Genomic DNA, 12,352 nt, shown 5'->3' with positions numbered 1-12,352 from the left:
GACTCTCGCGTCAACATAAATACTATTAGTCATGGTGCTGTTTGTATATAAGATAAATAGTCAGTGTGCTGTTTGTATATAACATAAAGATAATTTACAAAAATAGTTGATTGTGTTGGAAATATTTTGAAATTGATTTAAATTATATAAAAGAAATATAGGAAATTAATTTAAAAATATTATGGTTTTGCAGGGAAAATTTTATTTTAGATGTATTTTATTGTGAAGAAAGACTAAATTTGCATAATTAGTGGGCATAAATACTATTAGTCAGGGTCCTGTTTGTATATAACATAAAGATTGTTTGTAAAAAGAGTTGATTGTGTCGGAAACATTTTGAAATTATTTTAAATTATATAAAACAAACATAGGAAATAAATTATAAAATATTGCGGGTTTGCAGGGTATTTTACTGTAAGTGGTACAAATATTAATAGTCAGGGTTCTGTGTTGGGATTAGTCAAGGTGTTGTTTGTATATAATATAAAGATAATTTGTAAAAAGAGTTGATTGTGTTGGAAACATTTTGAAATTGATTTAAATTATATAAAAGAAACATAGGAAATAAATTCAAAAATATTGTATGCAAACGAACACAAAGACCAAAACGAACCACATACAAACGTGTGTAAAAAAGAGCAAAACAGAAACAGTAGTTGGCATCAAAACGAACAGAAAGGCATAAACAGTAGCAATGTAAATTAGAATCAGACATAGCTCACGCATGTTTTCACCACTTTCAGTCCAAAAGAAACTGAAAAAGGTTAACAGACAATGAACACATAACCGCAAAAAAAGAAGCAAATGCAAGACAAACCAAAAGTTCACTTTCGTATGAAAATTTTTTTTCCACATAAATTATATATATTAATGTGGTCTAAGAACACAGCATGGTGTGATAGGATTTTTTTTTTTTCTGATCAAGTAAATCTGAAAACAGATCATGAATATTACTTGGTCTATAAAACATAAACACTGGAAGAGGCAACAAATAAATATAAGATCACTATAGCATGGAATGTGTAAGATGAGCAAAGTAAACAATAATATTGCTTTATCAACAATGTTTAGTTTACCATACCAAAAATTTGTAGTACAGCAGTTATAAATTAATAATATAGAAGATTAAATTAAACAAAGTCATTTCATTCAAATTCAAACCATGAAATCTGAAAATTGAGTGATACATTTGTTAACAATGTCATACGACAAAACAAAATCTGAAAGCCAAAATTTATGTGTAACACATGTCAACTGCATCAGAAATATAGTTGATGCACAAAATGCTTAACTGTGGCTTTACCAATAATATTCATGTTGAAAATAAAATAAAAATAACATGTGCATACAATAGTGATTGTATTGTGAGAAGTCAGAAAACAAAATAAAAATGTTTTTATGAACCAATACTCATGTAAGAAAACATGTACCCACAAAGGTTAGCAGAACAAAAAAAAACCACAAAATTAAAAATTGAATGACAGTACCCAAAATGCAAAAGCCAAGAGAACAGAAGCAAGGCCAATTTTTTATGGGTGTAGTTAAAAAGAAGAAAACGAAAGGAACAAAAGGAGTGGGTGAAAATGAAAATGCCAACACAAAAAAATAAATGTTGTTTCAATTAAATGAGAGGAGAGGGGAAAAACATAAAAGACAAAAAGATAGATAAATCAAAGTACATAAACTAAAGCTAATAGTCCCAATTCTTTCTCCGGTGGATGACAATTTCCTATATTTTATCAATGGTCCTGTAATAGAAGGAGACTTCATCACCGTGGGAGAAATCATTATCTGCAAGGAATTGATACCATGGTTGTACAACATATTTGCGCCCAACTCCACCATCAACCACGACAACATTCCACTATAATGGAGGTCCAAATCTTCTGAGAATGGTCATGTGTTGACCGCAGACATTTACATGTGTCATGACACAGTTGGGGAGTCTCTACATGGGAAAAAAATAGCATGATATATAAGCCTGAATTGATAAGCAACATTGAAGAGGTTTTCATTGTTACCAGTTGTCCGGGTGCACCAAGCATTGATTGTGTGATTTCAACTGTCCAAATATGTTGTCTTGACATAACTTTTGGCCTTCCGCAAGTCAGGCATTCCAGTGAGGGAACGAAATAAAGATCAAACATGAATTTGTTGTTGCATGCCAAGAATTTAATCATCACAGATTCAAAAATTGATAAATCTTTTTTGAATTCTTTCAGCCCTTCCGCAAAGTAGACTTTTGCCCGATACTGCCTTAGCCTGATTTGGTATATTGTTCCATCATATCTAAAGTTGACAAACTCAGGGTATTCTGGTGCCCATTGTCGATGGTAAAAAGAGGGTACTTCTATAATGTTCTGCAAATAATCATAGCAAGAAAGCAAATATGAAACTATATGAAGAATAAAAAGAATTAGTATGTAACATTACCATATCATTGTGTAATACTGCAGTGAACTGTAGTATTAATGGATTTGTGTGAATTGGATATTGAATCTGCAGTGAGAGGAAATGCAAAAAATTAAAATCAAGTATGGTCCTGAAATAGGAAAATGTAAAATATTTGGAGAATGACAACAACATAATAAAATGAATGAATAGGACTATCAGTGTTTTGTGGTTTGTTCTAGAATTACAATGTGCGACTATTGTTGAAGATGAGAGATCAATATAGGCTTAAATTCCAAAGTTTAGCAGCATAATTTGCTATCCAGAAACAATTGAGGTAAAGAATAAGCATAAAAAAAGGAATTGTAACGTGCAAAGTCATGAAGAAACAGAGGAAATAACAATCCTACCAGCAGAATATTATATTTAATTGCTATCTATCAGTGGTATATTCCAAATAAACAAAGCAAATAACAATGGAAATTGTGTATTTGTTGTCTGCTGGTAAAAAATGAAGAAAATAATGTTTACAACAGTTGACAATATTAATAAGTCAAAATATATCCCTGTATGCATTCAAAACATAAAGGAAGAAAGAAGGGTTTGTTTCATAGCTGGATCAAGATCAGAATAGCAGGAGACAAAGAAAACCTAGGTATGACAAAGGTCACACATTTTTTCAGTATTTCAGTCGAAAGCAATATACATAAAAACCAAATAAAAAATAAAACGATTACATGCAAAGGAAATCAAAAGCTGAGCGAGTAAGAAGCAAAACAAAAACCCAAACCGAAAAAGGAAAACAGAGAATGAGCAATGTTCAAAGTAATTTGAAAAAGTAAGCGAGTAATTGGTTTTACATTCACCTTGCTTGTTGCTGATGATGAATCAGAACTGGTACTTGTCTTGGTTGTCTCAGTTGATAACTCTGAAGCCATTCTCCGAGCCGTTTCAGTATTTTTTGTTAAAGGAATGAACATTGAATATTTGCCGAAGAAGTGGTCTGTGGAGAATAAATGTTGCAGTGACACAGTGATTGGTGAAAATGTTGAAGTGGCGGAATACGGAGGGGTTTGAGAATTGTCGAGCATTCAATGCAGTATGGCAAGATTGGAGGTGGAGAGTCATGTGAATCATTGTGAATGTATTTGTGGTGGCGTACACAGCCAAAGTGTTTTTTTTTTAATTGAATGTCCACAACCAATATTGATATTTATAAAAATGTAGGGAAACAAATATATGAGCAAAAAATAATCAGCATGTATATAATATGACAGGTATGCACAAATAAAAATATGAGAAGAAGGTATATAAAAAAATATTTGTGAAAACTCAAAAAACAAAATAAAGGGAGAACACCTGAAAAAAATTAAAGATTTTGTCTTGGGAAAAATCATAAAACCCAAAACTTTTTTATGAAGATGAAAAAATTTAACCATAAACCAAAAAATAAAAGAATACAAACTTGCTGAGTAAGAGAGGAAGAGAGAGAAGAAGGTAGTGACAGAGACAAAAGAAAAAAAAAAGATAAGAAAAGAAAGAGTGAAAATGCATGAGAGAGAGAAATGGAAAAAAGCAAAACATGTGGAAAGCGAGAAGGCTCGAGAACGCTTCCAGACTCCACGGGAGCTAGAAAAGAGGTGAGAATGAAATATTGGAGAGTGGTGAGATTGAGGGGAGAAAGCACGCGTCTTAGATGTACACAGAGGAAAGTGGAGTCCAGGCGTCAACTAATCAAGAAGACCAAATTGATAATAAATAATTTTTTTAAAAAAAATTGCAATAGTTGACACTAAGGAAGAGAGAAGTGGTCTATTAAAACACAGCTTCAGAATTGAGGAGGGAAAAAGATAAAAATATCAACCATATTTTTAGCCAGTTAAAATAAAGAAGACAGTTTAATGTTTTTTAAAAATCGGATGGAACACATCATTTAATTATTAACTTTTCTTATATATGTATGAATTTATATTTATATAAAATATTAAATTAGGAGAAGTTACTTTTTTAATTTTTAAAATGAAATATATATATATATATATATATATAATTTTTTTTAAAATCATTTGTCTGACTTAAAAGACATAATTTTAATTTTAATTTTATAATGTTGAATGAAATAAAATTAATAGAATGAGAATTTAGTATAAAAATATTTAATGTTATTAATAATATTTAATGCCTGTTTTAATTATGGCCCATATAAAACTGTAGATGACAAAAGTAAGGTAACCTTAGACAATATTGAAGTTATATTTCACATATTTTCGGTATTTTTAATTTTTCATAAAATGGAAAGGGATGTAAAAAAATAATGAAATGAATTTTTTTGTAAAAGAATAAAGGAGGAAAAACAGAAAAAAAAAAAGGAGAAGTTGAGGAAGAGAAAAGAGGGAAAACTGAATATTGATAGAGAAGAAAAAAGAAGAAGTTGAGGAAGAGAAAGAGGGAGGGGGGGGGGAGAGAATCCAGAAATCCGACAATTAGAAAGTAACATGTGGCTTGGTGGTTGTGAAAATAAATAAATAAATTAATTTAGAAAGGGGAGGAATTGCAACAGTTGGCACAAAAAGAGGAAAGGGGCCTTCTAAACACAAACCTTCAGAGAAGGATGAAGCCTTGCAAGTGGACTGAAGTGAGCAAAGAAGGTAGAGAGTTAATTAATTTTTTATTGGACAGGTGTCAACAGGACAGAATTCCGATATCAACCACTCTTCGTTTAATCTTTAATTTTACTTATATTTTTTTTTCTTTTTTTACTTTGTAACCGACCAATACATTTTTAATAGTACCTTAAATGAATATATTAAATTAAGAATTCAATATAATAAAAAAAAAGATAAGAAATAAAACATTTAAAAATTAAAAAATGTGAGCAAAATTATAAAGGAAAATAAAATTAAATGTCTTTAGGATAAAAAGCCAAATGTGTATATTAAACAAAATAAGGAGATTGAAATGACATTTAAGTCAAATAACTAACTACAAAAAATCTGAATTCAAATTCAAAACATGAGAACATTAACAAAAAGAGACACGCCTCCATAAGAAGTACAGAACACGAGCGGTATTATTAAACATGGAAAATGGAGGCACATTGGATCAAATCAACTGAAAAAAGTTGTTGACCCCGTCACAGTGATAGCGGCAATACAGCGGCACATCGGATCAAAATAAATCTATTCCTTTGCTTGTGGGACAGTAAAGCTTGGAAAGAAAGGAAAAAGTTACCATAAAAGAAAGCAAATTTCCAATTTCTTCCATTCCATTTGAAAAATAGAAAAGAAAGAATATATTAAGGGACATAACTCAACGCCTAAATGATGATTTTGATTTTCTTTTATCTGATTTTTTTTATAAATAATTTATTTTAGTTATTTATTATTTTTGGAAGTTTCAATATCATTCATTATTAAAAGATTTATATTGGTCACTCAATTTATCTAAAGTATATAAAATAATCATCAAATTATTTTAATATATTTAAAATGATCTTAGTTTAAGATTGATGGTTAAGTAACAGGATATTACATTTAAGCTTTTATAATTTGACAATGATTACGACAAAAAAAAAATACAAAAGAAAACTTGGTTTTAATAATATGCTAAAAGTGTTATGGTAATATTTAAAATTAATTGTTAAGAACCTCCTAATTAGGAATAACTCGACGTCTAAATTATAATTATTTTCACATCCAAACAGAATATGTTTAGTAATTTGAAAAGCATGATTATTTTCAAATACAAATAGAATATTTAAAATTGATTTGTTAAATACCTATTAATGGAAATATAGGTTAAATTTGCCTAATATTTTGTGTAAATTTTGAATTCATAAAACATCCTTTTAAATATAATTCATTGTTAAGTTCCTACTAATTAAGAATAACTAAATGTCAAAATAAATACAAAAGAAAACTTGGTTTTAATAATATGCTAAAAGTGATATAGTAATATTTAAAATTAATTGTTAAGAACCTCCTAATTAGGAATAACTCGGTGTCTAAATTATAATTATTTTCACATCCAAACAGAATATGTTTAGTGATTTGAAAAAAATACAAACAGAATATTTAAAATTGATTTGTTAATTACCTATTAATGGAAAGATATGTTAAATTTGCCTAATATTTTGTGTAAATTTTGAATTCATAAAACATCCTTTTAAATACAATTGATTGTTAAGTTCTTACTAATTAAGAATAATTAAATGCCCAAAATAAGTTTTAAATATTAATAGAACCATTTTTCTTCCAATTAGGGGAAGCTGATTTCACACAGTTTCATATACTTTTATTATTTATTATTATTGCCCATTAACGTTTACATATATTCGTTCCATCATGGGGTATGAGTCTATAATAAATCTATGATATATATGCACCTAGGATTATATATAATAAAATATCAAAAGTTTGATTCCACTTAAGTTTTCTTCCAAGGGTCTACATAAGAATCTAGTATAGGGTATACCTTTTCCATATTTATATTTAATAAACCGTCTTCTGTAGAGTCCTTTTGGTTTTGCGTGTGTGTTGATGATATATGATCTTCAATCTTGAGCCATTGTGTAATAGGAGTATCATTTATATTATTTAAATATTCAAATAATATGAGGATTAATTTGTTATAACTCTAAACGGGCCACTCATTTGGTGCTTCCATCCAATCATGATCACTCCACCGCGCAATGATATGCATTTTAGATTCTAAATTCAAGTATTTTAGATCCATGATTTCATGCTCACGGAAAAGTGGAGCCCTCCCTATGCCATTAATTTTGTTATCAATTCATAAACAAAATTTTGTATATTTGGATTTTATCAGTTGTGATTTTCTTTATTAAATTAATGTTTTTCTTGCAATTTTTACGATAGCCTTCTATTGTTTCTTATATCATTCAGTATTTTTGTTTTGACAGGATGGTGAAGCTGCAACTGAGGATGTAAAAAAGAGTTACCATGTTCTGAGAAAAATAGACTGATGATGACCCCATTTTGATTGATGGAGAAATTTTTATGTTACTTTGTTTTGACAGTTTAAAGTTGTAATTTAATCATTATGGTTTCCAGATAATGCATTTTATATTGCATTGACTTATTTAATATTAGTTATTTTATTCATTTCACTTTAGTATGAATTTTTTTTTCCATTTTTCTCTATTTTAATTTATAACAATTTCGGGATTTTGGAAATAAAAGGAGCTTGCCAATGGATGGTTTTTTTAAATGCATTGGTTGCAATTTTACCGTGTATTATTGTTTCAAAATGTTAAATTTTTTTTTAAAAAAAAAAATTTCCCAGATGCTTTTATTTTCATTGTATCATACTTTTGTCATTATTACATTTGATTTATTATATAATCGAATTCAATATAATGATATGTTACTATGAATACAAAAAAATTAATAATAGTAAACATTTTTATACTATATTTTCATTCTATTAATTTTATTTCATTCAACATTATAAAATTTAAATTTAAATTATATCTTCTAAGTAATTAAATATTCTTAATAACATTAAACATTTTATACTATATTCTCATTCTATTAATTTTATTTCATTCAAAATGTTAAATTTTTTCAAAAAAATAATTCCCAGAGGCTTTTATTTTCATTGTATCATATTTTTGTCATTATTACATTTGATTTATTATATAATCGAATTCAATATAATGATATGTTACTATCAATACAAAAAAATTAATTGTATTTATTATTTATTATTTGAAATCAATCAAAATTTAAACATGCAGTTATCACATGTCATCTTCCCTTTTAAAAATTATTTTGATTAATTACAAATTATCTGCAAGCAATCAAATTGTTTGAAACAATCAAAATTGAATCACAATATATTTTGAATCAATCAAATTCATATTTTAAAGCATATATATTTTATACAACTGCAAATCAAGCACAAAGTTAGAAATCATTTTTAAATATTTTGTTCAGATATGGGAATAATCATAATCTTCAAATTAATTATCATATTCTGTTGGTATAGGTCTATTAATTTTATACGGGCCATAATTGGTAAATAATTTTACGGCCCACCCTTAAAATGATTTGATTGATTCAAAATAAAAATAGTCTTTCAAAAATGAAAACTGCAAATATTTTCAGAAAACTAAACAGCCTGTTTTGAAGTAGAATTTTAGGTTGAAAAAAATAATGAATATGAATAGAATTTTAAACTAAAGTATTGATCGAATTTCAAATTAAATAAGTATTGTTATTTTAATATATATGTTGATGTTGCCTATTGTGTTGGGAAACATTCAGGGTTAGAAGTAAGGTGGTGGGAGTATTGCAAGGATTGTAATGCTTAAGTCAGTTAGAAACCCAAAAGAATATAAGTAAGGAAATAAATATTAAAAGGTAGAATTTGGTATGGATTTATATGAGAGTGTCCACTGTGATTTGTGAGAGAGTGACTTATTCTTGTTATTAAGCTATGATTTGGGTGGCTTTATAAGGATATTTGGGAGAGACTAAAATTAAACTGTAAAGTTGAGGGGACAAATTATTAAGTAGAATTCTAATATAGAAATTTATAATTTATAGACCCATGATTCTATTTTATCATCAATCCAATCACCATTCACGTTTTTTATTTTTCTTATCAAGGAATAGATTGTTTTACTTTAGGATAAAAATAATAAAGAATAAGCTTCTTCTCATCACAGCCTTACAAAAAATACAAATAGCTACCAATGCATTTCACCTTAACTTTATTCATTCATTCTTATTCATATTAGTAAAAAGTAAAAAATCCATCATCCCTTACAATAAAAAGCAGAAGGGGATACAACTATCACAAAACTAAACTACTTTACTTAAACAACCTCTTTTGAATCCTAACTATAGAAAATCAAAATCAAAACCTGATATAAAAAAAAGAACCAAATCAAAATTCCACAGGTTTTATAGGAACACAGCTGAATCAGCAATCCTCCTGCAAGCTTGGCATAGTACTTAAAACAACCAAGGTCTGCCAGTGCTCCATTTTTTCTCTTTGTTATCTGGGATAAAGAGAAGCACATTAAGGTGTCCACACATAGTAAAAGGTCAGAAAGCATAAAGGGAAAATGTATATAAAAGGTATATAAAAGGGAAGATATATAGTAAAAGAAAGAAGGTATCGTTGTACTCATGTAGAAAACAAAATAAAGGAAGAACACCCCAAAAAATTTAAGCTTTTATGTTAACGAACCTGTACTCATGAAGTTTTTGAGATAAAAATCGCAACTTTAATGTGTTCTTCCACCTTCTCTGCACACATGTCAAAAAATATATCGAACCATTACACAATCAAAAAAGGACGAAAACACAAAAAGCTAAGCATAGGAAGCAATGAGCACGTTGGAGAAGGCTGAGGAACACAAAAAAATGTAAACTTTTATATCTTGAGAAGTCAGAAAACAAAATAAAGGCAGAACACCCAAAAAAATTTAAGCTTTTGTGTTTACGAACCTGTACTCTTGGATTTTTTGAGATAAAAATTGCAGCTTTAATGTGTTCTTCCACCTTCTCTGCATAAATAAACACACGTCTTCTACCATTGTAGTTTAAGAGAGAAAAAGAGAAGAAGAAGAAGAAGAAGAAGAAGAAGAAGAAGAAGAAGAAGAAGAAGAAGTGAGAAGTGAGAGAAAAGGGTCAGCACACAAATGAAAAAAAAACAAAATAAAGGCAGAACACCAAAAAAAATTGAGCTTTTGTGTTTACGAACCTGTAGTCATGGAGTTTTTGAGATAAAAATGGCAGCTTTAATGTGTTCTTCCACCTTGTCTGCATACAACATGCCAAAAAATATATCGAACCATTACACAACCAAAAAAGGACGAAAACACAAAAAGTTGAGCATAGGAAGCAATGAGCACATCAGAGAAGGCTGAGGAACACAAAAAATGTAAACTTTTATAGCGTGAGAAGTTAGAAAACAAAATAAAGGCAGAACACCAAAAAAAAATTAAGCTTTTGTGTATACGAACCTGTACTCTTGGATTTTTTGAGATAAAAATCGCAGCTCTAATGTGTTCTTCCACCTTCTCTGCATAAATAAACACACGAAGAAGAAGAAGAAGAAGAAGAAAGGGGTCAATTTAAGCTTTTGTGTTTACGAACCTGCACTCTTAGATTTTTTGAGATAAAAATCGCAGCTTTAATGTGTTCTTCCATCTTCTCTGCATAAATAAATACACGACTTCTACCATTGTAGTTCAAGAGGGAAAAAGAGAAGAAAAGAAGAAGAAGAAGAAGAAGAAGAAGAAGAAGAAGAAGAAGAAGAAGAAGAAGAAAGGGGTCAATTTAAGCTTTTGTGTTTACGAACCTGCACTCTTGGATTTTTTGAGATAAAAATCGCAGCTTTAATGTGTTCTTCCACCTTCTCTGCATAAATAAACACACGACTTCTACCATTGTAGTTCAAGAGGGAAAAAGAGAAGAACAGAAGAAGAAGAAGAAGAAGAAGAAGAAGAAGAAGAAGAAGAAGAAGAAGAAGAAGAAAGGGGTCAATTTAAGCTTTTGTGTTTACGAACCTGCACTCTTCGATTTTTTGAGATAAAAATTGCAGCTTTAATGTGTTCTTCCACCTTCTCTGCATAAATAAACACACGACTTCTACCATTGTAGTTCAAAAGGGAAAAAGAGAAGAACAAAAGAAGAAGTGAAAAGTGAGATAAAGGGGTCAGCGCACAAATGGAAAAAAAAAAAACCATACGCGTTTGACGGTAAAAAGGAGCAATACGGAAGTAGAAAAGAAGTACCTTGTAGAGGAAACACACGTCCTCTACCATTGTAGTTCAAGTGAGAGTAAAAAAAGAATACAGGAAGAAGAAGAAATGAGCAGTGAGAGAAAGGGAAAGAAAGAGAAGAAAGAGGAGGAGAAAAATCTGGACGAATGCAAGAGAAATGGAAGAGAGAAAAGAAAGTTTTGGAATTAAGGAGAATTAAATGGTGCGGTGAAATCCGGCAATTAGAAAGTGACACGTGGCTTGGAGGTTGTGGAAATAAGGAATTGCAACAGCTGACACAAAGAAGAGAGAATGGGCCTTGTAAAACACAAACCTTCCGAAAGGAGAAAGCCTTCACGTGGCAATGAGCAAAGAAGCATAAAAGAAGGTCTATAACTGGACAGGTGTCAACAGGACAGAGAATTGACAGTGGACAGGTGTCAACAAGACAGAGAAAAAGTAGTGAAGACCTTGTTTGTATAATTATATAGATATGAGAGAGAAATAATTGTTTCTTTCGAGAAAACATAACTAATTTTATATTTGGTAAATGAGGGGGCTAAAAGCCCAAAACTAGAAACGACGATAGAAATTTACAGCAGAAGAATCTATTAGAGATTTGAACCCAACTACGAGGAGAATAAAAAATACACATTCACTGGGAAAACTCATTCTATAACACCTTATTTTTCAAATGCATGATAAAGTGATAAAAATAATAACTACAAGAGATAATTATATTTTCTTAATAAAAAAATTCAATTGATAAATATGTGTGATTTTTTGGTGTAAGTTTTAGTTTAAATTCTACTACAGGGAAGGCGAAACATACTGACAGTGTATGAATTCACTGCAAAAGTGGACGAACCATCAAGAAGAGTGAATGATTTAATTATAATTAGTCTCTAATGACTATAATTAGGTCCTTGTAAAAAATTATTTTACTCCATTACTATTTATTAAAATAAAAATACTTTAACGCAGTTCCACAAAATATGATTTTGGAAATTCTACGAGACATTCTAAATTTTCTTATGCCCTAAATTAAAATTAATAAGTCTTATATTTACTACTTTATAGTTAGAAATTTAATTAGCTTAATTTTTTCCGTTATCTCTTAAGCTACTTGATCACTCATGAGCTTAAGGAACATTGAAAGCTAGAAAATTATTCTTTTCTTCTTGGCTTAATATACAATTAATGCTGATTTATTCAAGACCTTGT

General features: G+C 29.4%; 1 long non-coding RNA gene across 4 annotated transcripts; it reads right to left on the bottom strand.

The window, feature by feature from the left end:
* Positions 1-9,126: 9,126 nt before the first annotated feature.
* LOC114392068 lies at positions 9,127-11,527 on the bottom strand. 4 transcript variants are annotated; one of them, XR_003662238.1, is made up of 8 exons: positions 10,934-11,089; positions 10,726-10,784; positions 10,521-10,579; positions 10,388-10,446; positions 10,126-10,184; positions 9,870-9,948; positions 9,610-9,668; positions 9,127-9,418 (listed from the first exon to the last, which is right to left on the bottom strand). It is a non-coding gene; the product is annotated as an uncharacterized LOC114392068 (long non-coding RNA). The 4 variants fall into 4 exon arrangements; XR_003662237.1 differs by having other exon boundaries at positions 10,388-10,579; XR_003662239.1 differs by having other exon boundaries at positions 9,870-9,928; positions 10,388-10,579.
* Positions 11,528-12,352: the final 825 nt, after the last annotated feature.

The sequence above is a fragment of the Glycine soja genome, chromosome 17, assembly GCF_004193775.1.
Source record: "Glycine soja cultivar W05 chromosome 17, ASM419377v2, whole genome shotgun sequence".
Taxonomy (NCBI): Eukaryota; Viridiplantae; Streptophyta; class Magnoliopsida; order Fabales; family Fabaceae; genus Glycine; species Glycine soja.
This window is presented reverse-complemented; position numbering and strand designations above follow the sequence as displayed.